This window comes from Anser anser (genome assembly GCF_964211835.1).
Source record: "Anser anser genome assembly, chromosome: 17".
Classification (NCBI taxonomy): domain Eukaryota; kingdom Metazoa; phylum Chordata; class Aves; order Anseriformes; family Anatidae; genus Anser; species Anser anser.
In genome coordinates, this window is record NC_139738.1 from 2,068,568 (window position 1) to 2,087,217 (window position 18,650).

Sequence of the window (18,650 nt, forward strand, 5' to 3'; positions counted from 1 at the left end):
CACAATCCTCATGTGGTTCAAGTGTTGGCTTTTGTTTATTTAAACAAGTTCAATTGAACTATAACTCTTGAATAAAACACCTTTTCCTAGTCTAGACAAAACCTAAGGGCTTTAAAAAACAAGCACAAAAGGACCGAGGTAAGGCAGGACCAAGCTGAGCCCGGCTAGCTGTGATTCAGGCAGTTACTCTTCTTCCAACTGCCTCTCGTAGAGCATGCTTTAAGAATAATAATGAAAAAAGTCAAACAGCATATGTGAGAATTGTGCTCCTTGCCTTTTCATGTGGCTGATTGTTTCATTAAGCCAATCTTTCAAAGGAAAGGAAAAATAGGAACTGCGTTCTTTCCTCCACAAACTCCCTACAGGTAGTTTTCCAGGGGCACACATGTTTTTCAATTATTTCTAATCCTGGACTTGTTTTATGCTCTGCGAAGCCATTTCAAACACGATTCCCCACATAACCACTTCTTTGGGCCAGGATATTTCTCCCCCTCCCACTTTCTCCCTCCCTCCCTCCCCTCCACTACCTAGTTCAGCCGTGCAGCACTGTTCCTTCAAAGTTTTCTTGAGGGAGTATCCTGCATCCTCTTGCCAAGCGCTGCTCTGCTGTGGTAACATGAAGGAGCATTAATGGGATCTGCCGTTCATGCCAAAGCCTCATCCAGAAGGGAGGTGGTGTGCATGTGCTGGCTGCAGGAGAGCTCAGGGAGGGAAGAGCTGAGTGATTTATGCCTTTTGCTTTGCAGCCCTATCCCAGCCCTTTGAGTTCTTTCCTGTTTGTTTTTCTCCCTCCTGTGGCAGCATTTAGTCATCTCCTCGGTGTGTCGGGGAAGGGAAGGGAAGGGAAGGGAAGGGAAGGGAAGGGAAGGGAAGGGAAGGGAAGGGAAGGGAAGGGAAGGGAAGGGAAGGGAAGGGAAGGGAAGGGAAGGGAAGGGAAGGGAAGGGAAGGGAAGGGAAGGGAAGGGAAGGGAAGGGAAGGGAAGGGAAGGGAAGGGAAGGGAAGGGAAGGGAAGGGAAGGGAAGGGAAGGATGTTTTCCAGGAAGACCTAGCATTCTTCCCAAAGTGGGTTATACAAATTACAGTTTAAGCAGATCAAACCCGTAGGTCTGGACTTCTGAGACTGGTGCTTACAAGAAATGCTGCTGTAAGGGAAGGGATGCAGGCAGAGCTACTCTGTCAGAGGTTTTTCAGAAAATACAGTGTCAGCACATAGAATTCTATACTCCTTTGAGACATTTCCTTTGCTTTATTTGAAATTGACTTGAGACAAACTAGTGATGGGCAGAAACTTGGAGAACTGGATGTACACTGTGAAGAGAAGTGAAGGCATGAAGTAAGCTTGGAACAAAACAGGGATTAATGCAGGCATTCATCCTGTCTTTAAATAATCACAACCACCCAGGAACGGGTGCTATGTGCAGTTGTTACTGGTAGTGACTTCTGCCAATAATATTAGGTCATATTCCTACTGTAATGTAGGGTCTGATCCAACTTCTACTGATACAAAGAATCCCCTTGATATGTTAGTGTCCATGAGCTGAGGATTTCATCTGAACCTAATAAAAAAAAGAGGTACAGGTTCTGCTGGAATTAAGTTTCTGGTCACCTTTCTCCAACCCTGCTTATGCCAGCGATGTCAGAACCCCCCGTACACAGAGCATCCCTGACAGTTCAGACTTGCTTTAAAGCTACGTAAGTAGAATGAAGTCTTTAGGGGAGACTAATAAAAGATTTTTAAAAAATAAACAAGAAATGTTCTTGCTGATCTAAGATATAATTAAATGTGTTTGCATTGATACAAACATTCTGTCAGATTTAAATGAATATAAATGGTTGTTCAAAAATAAAGGATTTTTTTTTAAGAGCATAGTCTGCTCTAATGGGATCTAATAACTCTTAATAGTCCTCCATAAAAGTAATAGTGTACTTAAATCTCCACTTGGCAATAATCCGGGGCAGAAAAAAGTGCATTTTAAAAATGGGAACAGCTCAAGGCTGCGTGTTCCCAGCCAGCAACAACAAGCTGAAACAATACAAGGAATCCAGATAATGAAGCACATATGTCTTTCCAGTACCATGCGAGTCAACAGCTTCCTCATTTACGCAATCAGAAGGGGAAAAACAGTCCCCCATTAATCCCAGCACCTGAGGTGAAGGGGTGAGGACTGCACAACTGAGTCAGCCCTCATATCTGCATCGAATAAGATTTACGGGAGGGAACTTGCTTTGTGCTCTGACTTCTTTTTTCTCACTCCATCCCCTCTTTCTTTCCGTGGTAGATGCATTTTCGAACCCAGGGATGCTGGGAAAGCAGATTAAAGCCAGCCCCATAGGTTTATGTAGGCTGAATGAGGCACGTGGCACGACGCCGGGCATGAAGCACAGGGCCTGATTTGTGAAAGAGTTCAAAAGAGTATATATAAAGTTTAAAAAGGGGTAATTTTGGCCACAGACTGTAGCAGTGTTTCTCAGCAGAGCGCAGGCTGCCGTGCCCCTGAGCGAAGCCCCCGAGGCCTCTGTTCACAAGGCAAACATCCCGTCTGGCGCTGCTGGCCCCGAGGCCTCCGCGGCAGCACTTGCTGAGCTGTGCCTAGAAAGCAGAAGGAACCGGGCTCAGTGAGTCTTTCAAATAATTTCTTTGAAGTAAGTCCCTCCAGGAGATACCTCAAGGTATCAATAGTGCCAAGTACAGGGCTCAGACCTCTGGGCTCATGGCTGCAGACTATCGCTGCTGCAGCGTGCTGTATTGCACCAATGTAAAGGTCTGATCCTTGCCTGCTGTTGCATTTTCACTTGCTAGCTGCCTGCCACACTGCATGTTACCTTTTTAAACCCTGGATGTAAAAGGAAAGGGGGAAAAAAAAAAGAGAGAGAAAAATTGCTATTTCTTTTCAAGATGTATTTGAATGAAAACCAGCACGTTTTGCTTTTTGCATTTTAAAGTCATCTTTCATCTGTACTCAGCTGAAAGCACACCCAGATCTACTAGTCTAAGACAAAAGTGTGGCAACTCTGGTAGTATATTTAGGAAAATGAATTCCGTTTGAATTCAGAATGATTTTTTTTTCATACTGGGAGTAAGAATTCCCCCCAGACTGACTAATAGCAGAACCCATTATCTGCAAAGGCCAAAGGGGAAATAGACAAGTGAATGATTTGGCTCTGAAATGAGGTGAACTAATTTGGAGAGGAATGAGTATTTCTGAGCATCTGGTGGCTGGCCTGCCTAAGATAGCAAGGATAAACTGCACAGAAAAATGAGTATTTGGCTTGCTTGAAAGTAGGCAGCAATGGCCCCAGAAGTCCCTAGGGATTTGGAGCTTACAGAAATGATCTGCATTACCAAAGATTTTTTTATTTATTTTTTTGTTTGACTAAGCTCTTCTTCCCTACCCAAATGTGCTCATAGGACTGTTCAAAGTAGCAGTGAACAAAGACTATTTAGGAGCACAGTCACAGATGTTTCCTCCGTTTGTGTGATCTACGTGAGGCAGATATTGCTCCATGATATGTTATCTCAGAGATTAATGATGGACAAGTTTCAAAAGGTTTGAAATTTGCAAATAATTGATTTGGAGGAACTCCCACAACAGTGAAGCATCTTTGGATCTTATCAAAACTCTCTGTTCCCAGTGGATCTGTACCAACAGCCACAGAAGACTGAAACAGCAAAGGGAGCCCCCAGCCCCCTGCCAGAGCAGAAGGGATACAAGTTTGTCAAGCACATAAAGATGAGGAAAACACTTCTATCACTACATGGAGAGAAACTGGTTTAAAGAATTAGTTCTGGAGGAGCATGTGCTCATTTTCAAGAATCAATTTGGTTCTGATTTTGTGAATAAGAATTCACAACTAAATCTTTTAAACATTATCATTTTATTACCTGGAGTTGGCTTGGATGACTGCTGGATTTTTCTGGTTAATGAACATTTTAAAAAAGTCAGGAAAAATCTCTCTTCTCTGTTGAGAAAATACAAGGACAATGAGTGCTTTTTAGTTTGATTTAATATTTTTTTTAATCGAAAAACCTGCTTATGAAAACTAACATTGTTTTGTTGTGGTATTTTTAACCAGTCACTTTAAAGTAAGTATCTCCAATACACCTGCTGAAGTAACTTTAAGACCGTTTCAGAATACCTGGGAATAAAGCACATCTGAAAGGAACAAAACCATATGAAAAGTGAAGTTTACATATTGAGAAGTGCATAAACAAATGAATTGTGCACGATTCTCGCATAGTTTTAATCAGTAAATACTTTGCGGGGTGGACAAGGAAGATGATCTTTTAGTCTGCTTCTGTATCAGGCTCTAGTCTGAGCCTCCTCACAAAGGAAACTCGAGAATTTGGCAATGCTTTTTCATCTTGCATGTTGGCAGATCTTGCTCTTGAAGCCTTCCAGAAGAGACCTTCTCTCCAAAAGTGGGAAATGATTTCCCTCTATTCTCTGGGAGTATCTGCAGCCTCCCCACTGCTGCCCCCTCACCCCAGCTAGAGGAGATGCCCTCAGGGTGGGGCGAGCGCAGAGCTCTCCGCTTCCATGGGGCTTTACAGCAGCTGAGTTGATGATGCTCGACACAAAGAGTCATTTTGTGATGACTCAAGGACAAGTTGAGAGAGAATTAGGAATAATATTGCAGAGGGGCTCAGCTTCTGTTACCGTTAAGAGGGGAGTTATAGGATTGAAGCCACAGCAGCATTCAGATGGTTACTTCTGAACAGACTGGTGAGAATATTTCTTCCAATTCTTTGCAACTCTCCATATCCTGACCTATTATTTAGAGTATGCGCTAAATTCCGCTATGAAGATGAGGGCAATTTCTCAAATAACACCTGGATATTCAGCCTTTGTGTTCATGGGAATTATTCCTTGCAGAGCTTCAAAGTAGATGTCTGGGCTTGAACAAGGTGGTAAAATTATAACAGCAGGAACTCTCCCAGAGGAATCTTTTAGAGAGGTCCCTTGAATTAACAAGGATGAGGACACAGAGGCTGCTAATTAGTTATACTGAAATGTTCTTCCTACATATTTTCATTTTCAGAAAAGCAATAGAGTGGAATTATGAAATGTGTAGCCTTGGTTGCTAGAATCAGCTGCCTTCTTTCTGAAAGCATTTTGTGAGAGAAGGGTTGAAGAACATGAGAAATAACAGGCTTTGCTCTGGGAGTGTTAATTGCCATTTCTCATTTGTTGCTATTCTCCTGCTAAATCAGCTTGCATACATAAAATCATAAAATACACAATTTCAAAAGTTGTTGCCATTAACTTTTGTTTTTGTGGAGGTAGCTAAACGGCAAAAGATAGAATTCTGCGATAACTGTTAGAAGAGAGAAACAAGGCCTTAAAGAGAACTGATATCTTTTATAGACCAGTATTACAATCAGAAGAAGCAGGCGAGTGGTTTGGTACAAGACGATAGAGAATTTGGTATTTGTATAGGCTGGAAGGAGAAAAAAATATTAAATAAAAATAAAAATAAAAAAGAAGAAGAAAAGACCCAGAACAGTTACTTCTTAGAGTGATGTAAAGCTGAAATAAACCTTCTGAGGCCAAGGAAGGTAGAGCAAATTGGTGACGAGCAGAATGAAGACCACAGCATGTTTTACCTCACCTGGCCAATTGCATTCATTTTTGCATATTATTCTCTCCTTCCCATTGAAACAAACCACTTGCCTTGGCCCCTGCGATTATAGAAGATGCAGTGCTGTTGCTGCCTCTCAACCCTCCTTTTTTGCCTCCACTCCCCACTGCTCTCCTGCCGTGTAATTTCCATGGCCTCTGTGCAGTACTGGGTTGCTCTGCTGAAGAGCATTGTTGGAGTGCTCTAACCTATCTTTTTTCCTTCCAGTTCTCAGTTGCATTGTAAACTGCACTCTGGAGCCATAAGACAAAGTATTGCTGACTGCATGATTGCTTTTGTCTTCTGTCAGGGAAACTAAGTGACACCGAGTCTTACCTCAGCCACCTCTCATCTGCAGCACCAGCACCCAGCAGCCCCCACACAAATGTTCTTTTTTTTCTACAGCTAAGGATCAGATTCTCCAGTTTGTTGACCCAGCCTCTATGCAAGCAACCAGTTGGACGAAGAAGTGGATCTTTCGTTGTCAGTAAACTTGTTTATTAGTGGACCAACAGGAAGAATGAGTTCCCTTATTGAAAATGCATTTCCAAAGATTAAATGTATTAGGAAGATGAGTTTGTTTTTGTCAGCTGCTGGCATGAAGGAAAGCACTGTGTGGGAGGACAGGCAATGTCTTTGAAAACTGTTCAGCCTATTTTTGGCCACTGTCAAAGTAAGATTAATGATTTTATATCAAAATAATATACAATTATTAATTTTATCTTTCTAGTTTGGTTAGAAATATGGTGTCCATTTAGTGTCAAACAAAATCAGAGACAATTTTCATTTAATTATTATTAATCCAGCTTGGAGTAAAGTGTTACTATCAACGTATCACCTTTCAGTCTTGAAGCACTTGAGTTTTTTACTTTCTTTTTCTTCACAGGTTTCTTTATTTCCTCTAAATTTCACAAATTGAATGTAGATCTGGAGGCCTGTCGTCCTCCGTTGTCTCAGAAAGAGACAGGAGGCTTTTAATACCTAGAATCATATTAGAAAATGTTGATAAGGAAGATACAACAATTTGTGTGCTCATGGGAGTTCTCCTAAGCAGGAAAACTGTGTGGGAGTTTTACCATAGACATCAGTTGAAAAGGTTCAAAATCAAACTCTGAAGAATTGGACCTTAATTTTTTATTAAAATTCATTTCATCTTATATTTTTATTGAAGTGATTGCACTCCCTGGAAGTTAAAGCTAAGGAACAATTACAAGAATTTTTATTGGGTTATAGGTATGGGCTACGTCTGCCTAACGCCTGTCACAAGGAGAGCACTCTGTCAAGGACTGCTTTTGTATGTAGTCACAATATAAAACAGAATTTCCAGCTGTTCCGTGATTTCTTTGTTCGCTTCTGCCTATTTGTGCAAGATACGGCGGAAACACAAGAGGTTAAGCTGAAACTGTGAGGAGATTCTGGCCTGGCTGCTGTCGCCTGTACATCACAGACATTCAGAGTAAAAATTTTAAAGCACTGAAAATTAGTAGCATGTAACTTATAGACTGCACCAAGTCTGTAACCTTGTTGTACTTACAAAAAGTAATTTCATTTTGATTGCCTATTGAAGAAGTCTGATTATTCTTTAAGAGTCACTTTGGAATGGAGCCTGAAGGTACAATATAAAATAATTGAATTGAGTGTGAAGTTCCAGCTGGTAACCTTGTCAGTAATTTGAACAAAGATCTTGTATCTGTAATTTAGAGTTGTAGATGTGAATATGAAGTGGATTCTACTAATACTTATGGAATTTACCCCCTCCTTTTTCCCCCCACCATTGTAACTTCTGTTCTCACCAACAAGCTCATTTTAATTGAATTAACATACCAGTTGACTGTAGCATACTGGAATTAGAACTGTATGGTTGGCTCAGATTTATTTCATGCTATATCACAGTATGAACTTGAGGAATGATTTCCAGGAGACTAATTATCACATTATACTGAACTGCACCGTACTTACAATAAGTAGAGCAACAGGATTCTTTTTTATCTTTTCCAAGTTATTTGCTGCAATTTTTGAGCCCCTTAGTGAAACTTGAAGGAAAAAAAAAAAAAAAGAAGAAAAAGATGAATCCTAGAGCTGTTGCTAATGTTCTTTAAGAAGTGACAAAAAATACTGCCACCGAGGTCCTGGAGCACAAAACCCAGACCCTCCGTACTTGTGAAAGTGGACTTGAGCGTGTTGGTTATTTTAGTTTGGAGAGCTGCTGTCCCTGGGCCAGATTCTGTGATGCTCTGTAGTGAAGGCACAGCTCCTGATGAATACAGGGCAGTGGAATGACTCTAAAACACTTCAAGTTTGTCTTTCCTGTAAACTTAATTCAGGGGCTCTTCAGCAAGTGGTGATGCTGGCCCTTCAGACTGGTCCTCCCAATGCCCTCTCACTTTGCAGGCGCTGCGATAAAGCTGGACAAATCGGCCTTCAAGGGTGAAGGCAGGGGTTCACAAGAACTCCTTCAGAAGAATGGTATTGAAGGAGCTATGTGATAGATACCAGATCCCAGAAATGATCTCTCTGTCTTAGTTCTGTGCTATTCTATTTAGGGTTTTTATTCTTTTTGTTGTCTGTAGGGGATTAGGACTGTAATCGCTTAGATCTGAGTTGCAATCATTTATATAATTTGTGACTGACCTTCCTGTGCAAATTGTGTCCCCTTCTTTGAGACTTAGTAACCTAGAGCAGAACTTTGGAATGGAGTTTCTGAGATACCTACCTGTATCCATAGTATTTTGTTTCATTTAGGTCATGATCTCCTTTGAAAAAGGATGAAATGTAAGCCAACTAGCATTTTCCGTACAGTTCTGGGATGCTATCAGTGCAGATCCCAGACAAATGTTAAAGGTTGTTTAATTCTTGTAAGCAAACTGGTAGTTCACGAAGTAGATTATTCATTGAAAACATCCAAACATCTCTCTCATCTTCTGGTAGCAACCAGAATTCTCCTATCTGTGTATTGAAAAAAACAAGTTGCTGTCTCTCAGAAAGAATTAGTTGGTCTGACAGTTTACGGAGCAGGTTTCTCCTGGAAGAGATTGCAAACAATACACTTTCCAATATCTGATTGCTGTATTCACAGAACAGCACATTTATCAGTATTACCAGTTTAGAAGTGGAAAAACTGAAGATCATATGTAAGGTCCTCTAGCCAAACAAAGAATCCTTCACCTAACAGTACTTGTTACAAGTGCTGCAATGGCAACCTGCTACATCTGAAAACACCACATAAAGAAGCAAGGCATATAAGTTTTACCACGTGCAAATCCAAGCGGCTACCTTTTCAAATTCTAAATTGTTAATAACCACAATCATCACCTCAATAAGTTAACAAAATACTGAGGAATTTCAATTTAATGCTATTTGCAATATGAAAATTGTGCACAATTTTTATTTTTTACTTAAAATCTGTATTCAGCTAGAAATAAGCTTATCGATCAATTTCTTCAAATTTTAGGATTTACCTTTTTTCTTTTTTTTTTAATTGCAGAGGCAGCTTCCTCAGTTAGACAGATCCAGACATGGAAATCAACTTTCTGCAGGCATCAGGATAAATGGTATGTTACTATGGCATTTTGGATGCCTTCTTATTTACTGAGCTTTTTAGCCCTGTATGTTGCTAAGATGCAAGGCTGATGCACAAAACAACAGGCCATCCTAGTCTTCAGATAATAAGGTCAAAGTACAAAGCCAGTAGGATGTAATTTTCCACACATGGAATGTGTTCTACTTAGACTTGAATTTTTTTAGTCCTATTAGAAGTAATTGCTTTCTGATCAAAACAGAAGACTAGTTAAGAATGAAATCCAATTCACTGCTTTGGTTTAATAACTGGTAAATTTGCCAATTTGAAACATGCTAAAAACACACACACGCATGTGCTTCTATTTTGTACACTCCTTGGCCACCTGCCATGAGCCATAGTTAGTGACACCAACACCTTGATTTACTGTCTCTGAGCAGCTATGTCTCATTTCATGAAACGCTTTAACGAAGTGGTGCCAACCATTCCATGATGCTGTTATACCTCCCTCCTCTTTTGATAGCTCCCTTCTCATGTCCCAGCTGGTATTCCTTGGAGCTTTGCCTTTGGTAAACTGCCATATATTCTTTGCAAATATGCCACAGCTATTCACTTTTCCTTCTACAAATGACTCGCATTAGCTTCTATTGTTGTTGCTTGTCACTGAGAATATAGTTCCTTCAACTCACTAGCTGCTGTTATTTTTCTCTAGCAATTTTCCCTAGCCATTAAGATGCATTTCCTCCCAAATGTTATGAAAATATATATTTTTTTCATTTACTTAAAGTTTGTAATGCTTTTCCCATAGATAAATATCTCCCACAGGAATGACTGGAGAGAATGCGAGAGGTTTTTGTTGTTGTTGTTCTTTTCCATCTGCAGTGCATTTTCTGCCCTTAAATTTATGTATGTGCCTGCCCCCTCTTTCTGAATATATGTGGGAAGTAACTGCTATGGGAAAAAAAAAGGAGTGTCTAATGATACACACATATGTGTTTGCAGAGAGAAAGGACAGTTTGGGGAATATCTGTAGATAACGCATTGTGGAGAAAGACTTTTCTATGCATATGAGCAATGGGAGTGTTGGTAAAAGTGTGTGTGTACTCATCAATGCCGATCTATACTGGCCTGATTCTTATGCCAGTTCATATTTACACCCATATAATCATAGAGGTTTTGGTTAATTTATTGTGCTTTGCAATGATACATGTTTTTGTTTTTGGTTTTTTTTTGTCATTTTGAAATTTCAAATACCAGTGGAGAGGTACTTTTAGTAAGTCAGAGTGTTTATTCATCGGTATGAGAAGAGAAATGTTTTCACAGGATCCTTATTCAGATTGGTATAGCACCTATACATTTGGATTCTGACCTGAATTATTTAACCCATTTAAGTGTGCAAAGCTGAAAATCTCACAAAAGAAAATTCACTTAGATGATTCATAACATTTCTTTTTTATCACAGTCCACAGATATACAGATAAACTCATATTTCTCAGAGGATTTAAACTTTCTGTTAGCAAACAGATGTAAGAAGGCATATCCCAGCCATTTCAGTGTGAAAAATTAGGTAGCTTGGGTCTGGGTCTACAGATGGATAAAGGGTCTTTTTTGCCCAGCTCGTTGCCCTTTCTTTGTGGCTGATGATCCCTTTATGAGTGGTGACAACTTAAGGAGTTTGGACAGTAAAAATGAAGACTAGAGTTGGTAGCGTAACAGCTGGGATACAATTCAGTGGGAGATCTGTACGTATTGTCTCCATCTAGCACTGGAGAGATTTCTGCTGTTTGGAGCCCCCAATTTTTTCACATTGCTTCACAGCAAATCACTTCTGGTTGAACACTGGCTCTCAGGAAGAGATTCTGTAGCCAAAACCGGCCTTTATAGCACAGCCTTAAACAGAGATCACGTGCAGTGTGCTTGCAGCATATAAATTCTGCTGCAGTTTTGGCTGCATTGATTACTAGTGCTTGTGCTATGAGTCACCTAACTTTCTGTTGTCGCAGCACTATGTATATTTTTAGGCTGTGGAAAAAAATAATGAGACCAAATATTTTATACAAATAACATGATTTTGATCCCTGTCTTGAATATTTGATCATTGCATTGGTCAGGTAAGAGACGTTACTGCAGCTGAAAGGTAAAGATAAAGGAGACCTACTGGTAGTGTAGCAAAAAGATAGGTCCTCTACTTAGATTAAGCAGGCATAAATTGGAAAGGAGGGAGAGGGAACTATTTTTCACATAACCATAATTGTGTGCTAATTATATCATGGAATGAAAGCAATTGCCCAATTATAAGACAATGTATCACTCTATCACAGGCAGTGCTTTGAAGGTTTATGTACTTTAAATTACCGTGACATTCCCAAGGCTCTTCTGTTTACTCATTTGTCTCAACATCTTCTAGCAACAGAAGTACTATGACTAAAGCCATTAATTAATATATTCCTTGTTTCTTTGCAGAAGTTACAGAGTCTTGTTCAGAATGAATTTATGCTGTTTTGTGAAGTAGCTTGATTTTCCTGATACGCTGCTAATGACCACTCAATGTTTGATAACTGAGAGCAGATAAGGTAGGTTTCCTCCTCTTCTCTCCTTGCAAATGTTTGTTCTGTCAATAAAGCCTCTGTATTACTGAATTTTTGTTCAAATCCAAACCAGCATTAATCAGGCTAGACTGAATTACAGCCCCAGTGAAAATTCAGCATCACAGACTTGAGCATGGTCTAATGAAACCTGAAAAACCCCCAAGTGTGTGGTCAGATAGCTGTGCTGTACAGAAGGTGAAATTTTTGTATCTTCCCAACTATTGCTGCTTTTTTTTGTGAGATTAAATCTGATGTAAAGCTACCTGGCAATTCATATGAGTCAAGCCTTTATTTGCTATTAACCATTTGTTCATTAAATAGACAATGGAAAGTTCTCCCCAAGCAAAGCACTGCGACCTCGATTCTTTTTTTTATCCTGTAAGGAAAAGACCTGATCTCTGTCTATCACTTGAAATCCATCCTGCTGGTTAAGTCATGTTGTATCTACTAATACATAATTCCCGTACACCAAGCTCTGAGGCCCAAAGTGTAGGAAATTAGTGAGGGCAAAGGTATAACAGCATTACTTCCTCATATACTCTCATGTACCTTGTAATAATAAACTATATAAAAAGTTAAACCTTACTCCACTGAGCATTGCAGTATGCCTAATAGGTCAGCTAATAGCTGTTTCTTTGCTGCTTAGAAGAGGATGGATCCATCCATGGAATAGTCACCTTCAGAGCATCCATATCTGTAGCAGCAGCATAGGAAGACAGAATCTCTTAAAGAAATGGATATGAAGATTTCTGCATACTATTGGTCAAAAGCAAATTGTCAAGCCCCACATATAAATCAATAGGCTGTCAACATAGATCTTGGCGTGCTGGGAACCAGTTAATAAACGGGCTGCCACATTCTATACCAGCTTCATTTCACAGATAGATTTAAGGTGCAGCCCTAAGTACAGCACACTGCAATATGCCTTGCTGTCAAAGTAAAAACTGGGGAGTGTTGACTTATTCAGCAGTTTCACACAAGGACAGGCTTGACAGGTGGCACCAGAATGTGAGGTCTGTTTCACATTCTTTCATTAATTTTTTTGCAAACTTTAGTGGCTTTTGAAAGGAACCATATTGACAACATTGGAGGCTGCACTCTTCTATTTATCTGTAAATTATAAATGGGAAAGGGTAGCGCAAGCTTACCTGTTTGCTACTTTTCCTGACTGAATAGCATTAGCTCTTCTCTGGTATTTCATGGGAGAAAGAATGTAGTTGTGTGTAATTTACTGGTGAAGGCATGCACAGAGCCATGTACGGTAAAATGACTGTTTCCAGCCTGCAAGTGTTTCAGTGAGACATGGGTATGTGCTCTGCGTTCACCCTCTCTCCTTGACTGCCCTGCCGGGAGCTAGGTCGTGCCAACATATTTCTCATATAGGAGCCCTTCCACAGGGAAGTGGACTGTGACAGAAAAAGTCATTTCACAACCAGCAGAGAGCAGTGCTCATGACTTTTGGTAACTGAATACCAGCAACATTGCTTCCCTTCAAAAGGGATGAAGAAACAAACGCGGCCTGGCCATCACCTTGCTCCCAAAACAATTGTCAAGATGCTTCAAAAGTATTGCAGTCAGAGGCTTCAGATTTGGTTAAAGGACACTGAGATGCTCGTGGTAGTTAAATAATATTGTAGTCACAAAACTGAGTTACAACATGAATGGACATTAGCCTTCGCTGACTGCAGAAATCACAGAAGACTTCTTCTCAGACTATTACAGCCATTACACGTCCAGGGCTCACAGAGGTCAACCGCATCAGTTCAAAAACTCCTGTGGACTTAAAGGGGTTTGGAACCAAGCCTTAACACAGATTAACAAAAATGCAGAGACAGCTTCAAAATGGCCAGTTGACAAGAGCAACACTTGTTCAAATCTCTGATATCTGTTCAAATTATATTCTTTGTTTAGGGGTTTATTAGGGGATTCCGAACTGTTTGCTCTTGCCAATAAAATACAAAAGGAGACTCAAATAATAATATCTATCATCTTCATTAGAACTGCTGATCAACTATATGGTGTCACTTAGTCCTACTTACCTTTTTGTTGTTTTATTTTTCAAGGTATTTGCATTTTATAGTTATTTATTTTGGATGTTTACCAAAACCTGTTGGTTCTTTGCCATTTTTGGCTTTCTTTATTAAACGAGTTTTATGGAACTTGGTACAGTATTAAATGGATGTCTGTCTGGATCAGAAAAGCCACTGTTCAGAGTGCTAATAATTGGCACCTCAACATACATTCCCAGCAGAGGCCAAGGACCAAATAGTTTTAGAGATGGAATGACCATCTGCCTCTTCTTGGTGGTTTCTCATGGTTGACTGAGCAATGTCAGGAAAGCTTGTCTGCTTTGCTGTTTTTGGGGACAAGTCAAGGATTTCTGTACTGCCCATCTGGTACCTGACCCTGGCATTATTTTCCTTTTTATTGTTAAATTAATTTTGTCTTCCTTGCCCATCTTCCCCATGACAAAGCATTTTAATCCTTGCCACTCAGATTTCTTTAAGCAGCACGTTAGACAGTGGAGACAAATGCATGACTTGTTGTCCCCTGTGTTTTGCTTTCAGGTGATGCTAGCGGATGGCCTACTTCCCTGATGTAGTACAGCTTAGGTGTTTGACATATCTAAGATGTGAGTAACCAAGAACTCGGTATCTTCCTTTCCTGTACTGTTCTGATATTAATGCTTTGGCACATAAAAAATGCCAACAGATGCCATCAAGTGTAAAGAGACAGGTGGTGTCAATGCGTCAGAGGAGGGACTTCCTCCAGAAAGATGGCACTTGCTGAGTTATGTGGGCTGCCCATGCAAATCCGTACCCATGTGACATCTATCTCCTTGTGAGACAGTCCTAATGTCCTTGTGAGCAGGCACAATGCCATTCTCAGTCCATGAATAGAAATTTATTCTAGGTGCTTTATAAAAAAACAGATTGTAAATGATAGATTTGTAAGTGATGCTTCATGCTGCGTGTGTGTATCACATAGAAAACAGTATGGCACAGTGGACTGGGAAAAGGTCTGAGAGGTAGGTAACGGCTTAGTTGTTACTTCATCATTGCTGTATGCCTTTGGTAAAGTGGCTGCATCTCCAGGTTATTGTCTGTAAAAAAGTTTTGTGGCCAGACTTTATAAAACCTTCATTGTTTGTATTATGTATTTGTGGAGACACCGTATTGTATCAGAACTGTCAAGACATACCATTTAACTGTCCTCTTGAGATCTCTTTTACTCTTGCTTTCATGCCAGAGGTTTTCTGTAGCTCCTTCTATATCTTCCATTACTCACATGAGAACCAGAGCATAGAGAAATATGTCCTCTTACCTCTTCCACAGTTTGCTTCATATTTCTAGTCATATCTAGTCACTAGAGAAGCTATAAGCCCAGACGTTTGCTTTTTGGCATCAAAATCCTTAGACAGATAATTGACTTAATTCTCTAATATGGGTAGACAGCTTAATGAAACATCTAATCCCCAGACAATAAAAAAAAAAAAGCCTGCTTTTTTGTTCTACCTCAGTACTGACCTTTTATATAACTCATCATTATCCCGTTGTTCTGGTTTGTTAGTTCAGGGTTCTGGAATTGTTAGTTCAGGGTTCTGGAATCCAAGGCAGAAGGTATGGTTCTGTCTTTTGTTGTCTTCCTTTTGAGTCCACATGTAGGTGGCCATTCTTTCATTTTAAACCTAGAAGTTATTATCACATGGTTATATTCTGTCATCTAGAGACCTCTTTCAGGATCAGGGCTGTGTTATTACTGCAAGCACAGAAACATCGTCCTCACTTCTGCAGAGCTCACAGTCTAGAATGTACGACACGCAGAGATGGAGTGGGAGAAGGCTAAAACCAAATACCTTTCCTTTCCCCTAAATATTTGCCCTTCTAAAAATACTGTAAAGTGCCCCTGAGCTCACCTGTCCATCAAGTCCTGATTAATTTTCTGACAGGGTATATCAAGGATGCCAGTCCTAGGCCCTGTATGGCAGATACGGCCTGCCAAACTAGTCGTTACAGGCTTTCTGCTTCTTGCTGTCCTCTTTCCTGAAGATGATATACCATGTCCCCATGTTCAGTTGTAGGGCCAGTTGTACAACCTGTACAGCCCACCCTGTCACATGAACGATAAATAAGGATGCACATGATGGGAAAGGGTTTTGATGCACATAACCAAACGTGTTACTTGCCTGCTCCACTTATCTGAAACGGATCTTTTCACAAGGGAGAGGAGTGTTCATGACTTTGATTCCAGATGTATGAGCTTCTAGTAATATGACAGCAAAGGGCTGTGGTTTACTCCCCTTTTGCCAGACATTTTGATACCAACTGGCTAAGTGGCCAGAGTGATTTATTTACATACCCCCATACCTGAGTTCTCAAATACAGGTCTGCGTATTTTATTTGGAAGCCAATCTGTTCACTCACCATCTTTTACTAACCTCACTTAGTCTTTTCTGAGTGTTGGGAGCAAACTCTGTGCTCAGTTTTTACCTTCTTTCTTTACAACTACTTATTGCTTGAAGCTGGAGGGGTTGGGGGTTGCTGGAAATACAATTAATGGCAAAACTTGCCTGCCGTAGCTCTTCAGGGAGATAAAGGGCACTTCTCTCCCCAGAAGGTCTCTATTCCTTTCCCAGTGATGCTGTAATCTGTTGCTAAGGCAGTGGCTATGCTGTAACAGAGTGTTCTCTCTCTCATTGTGTTTACGAGCAGGTGGAGCAGAAATTGCTTGTTTTCCGCACAAATAGCTATAGAACAAATGTACCAAAGGAAATGGGGGGTGGGTGGAGAAGATCCACAACACAATTAACGTGAAAATAAAGGATGTGAGAACATGCCATATTTGAGTAGTAAATATATAAATAAAGTTGATCATTGAGCACCTTCTCAGTGTGAGGCAGTCCAATTCACAGAGCATCAGACTAAACATCGAGAAATCATAATTTTATTCTTAGCTCTTCCACTAGCCTCCGGAATGGTTTTAGCCAAGGTGTTTTCTGGTTCTGTGCCTTGGTTTTTCCATCAGTATAAAGGGTTGCTGATTCTTTGTAAAGACATATGAAAGTTGGTGAAGAAAAATACTGACATCTGGATTTCCCTGTCACAAGAGGTAGGAATGTGGCAAAGCACTAGGATGGGCTATTGCTAAAGATGAGTTCAGAAGGACACTAGGAAAAGAAAAAAACGTATGTGCCAAAGGAAGCATGATTCAGTGTGGAGGCTGTTTGTATTCCTGTTTTGTATAATTTTACAAGGCCAAAGAAGAGGAATCCAAGCCCTCTCAAGTCCATTTACATCACGGCGCTGTATCTGCAGACGCTGTTACCTTGACATTAATGTATAACCATTCACAGTGCTGGCGTTAGCACAGCACGTTTTGCCATGTATCAGACACATTGCACTGCAGAGGAAAACAAAGGCAGATGAAGTGAGAAGTGGGAGTCATGAATCATTTAAAAAGAAATAGCACACACAGAGCCCACTGCAAAAAGCATGACAGCGTCACCATTCAGAGCCCTGCCAGGGAGTGAGAGTGCAGCCACCACAGCTCGGCGCGGGGGGAGAGGCAAGGGATGCGCTTCCTGGGGTTGAGGCAGGCACCTGGTTCACGAGCCATCCAAACAACTTGCAAACAGAGCATCTGTAACGTCAGAAATTTCTGCCCGCACCCATCACGCAGGCTGAGTTTCTACAGGTACACTTGCACATGCACGCACAAACTTGTACCGTGTGCTAGAGCCTCCCGTGCAGTGCTCCCAGTAGGTGGAGAGAATCCTCTTCCGAGAAGGGTTCTTGGCTGCTTTGCATAGTCTCCAGAGGCCTGATTCTTACCTCAGTCTCGTGAGTTTTACACCAGTACGACTTCAGCGAAGCTACTCTTGATTTACACTGTTGAAACTGTTCCTGTAAAAGAGGGGTAAGCTGTTTAATACACGGTGTGCCCCCACTCCTCCACCCGTGAGCCCCGAGGCCCCATTTCAGCTGTGGGCCCAGCACCCAGCCCTTGCTCGAGCTGTGGTGCAGCCGTACCTGCAGACTGCGGCGTACCCTCACGGACCGTGACCTCAACCCGGCTTCCTGGCGGGCGCTGGGACCTGCCCTGTCACTGCGGGCCTGCCTGGCAGTTGCTGGGTTTTGTCAGATCCTGGTTACCGTTTCTGGACCCGATCCTGCCTTGCTGACTTGCGCTCCTGGCTCGAGCTCAGACCTGCCTCAGCACCACCAACTTGCTGGCCCTGGGCCTGCCGTGCGTCCCTGCCTTGTGCTGTGACCAGAGAGCAGCACGCTGCCATTGCTCTCCGGCACTCTTTTTTGCTGATAACACAGGTTTAGCATTCTTCTCTTTGAGGTCCATACTCTGCTCTCTCTTTGTAAGAATTGCTGTTGTCCCATACCACTTTGGTTCTGAACAACTAAGCAAGCTTTTCTCTTGGAAACAGTGGTGTGATTCACAGATACACCCGTGGCTGTAGCTGCTTACATAGTCAAAGTGCTCTGGGTTGGATTAAGTAGTGAGTCCTGATACAAATGGGTCACTAAAATCAGTGTGTCTGTGATTCTCGCTTTTGGAAGCTTAGGATATTAAAATCTAATTCTTTTTTTCTGTTCTTGTGATGAGTGTGATGAAGTGATGAATGAGCAAATGAAATTATGAACCTAGCACTGGTTTCGATAGAAATATCCTGGGTCATCAGAGAAAGCAAGTTCAGTGGAGAGAACCCTAACTGAAATTGAAAAAAACATTTTTTAGAGTTTTTTAGAGGCCACGAGCACAATGTGAGTATTCTTGCATCTTGCACCATAAAGTTTTAGTCATTTAATGATTGTAATGAGTGAAAAGGTAAATGAGATAAAAGATCATGGAAAAGAACCTGACTCGAGTCATCACAGAGGATCTTTATCTCACAGACTAAAGTCTAGGCAAA

The 18,650-nt window shown here is 41.0% G+C and overlaps 1 protein-coding gene across 1 annotated transcript in view; it reads left to right on the plus strand.

The window, feature by feature from the left end:
* LOC310882940 (uncharacterized protein) overlaps positions 1 to 18,650 on the plus strand; it is a gene marked incomplete at its 5' end in the record, with an annotated part of 146,725 nt that overhangs the window by 67,417 nt on the left and 60,658 nt on the right. Inside the window, 3 exon segments of the mRNA XM_083802429.1 lie at positions 9,105 to 9,171; positions 11,601 to 11,710; positions 14,293 to 14,357.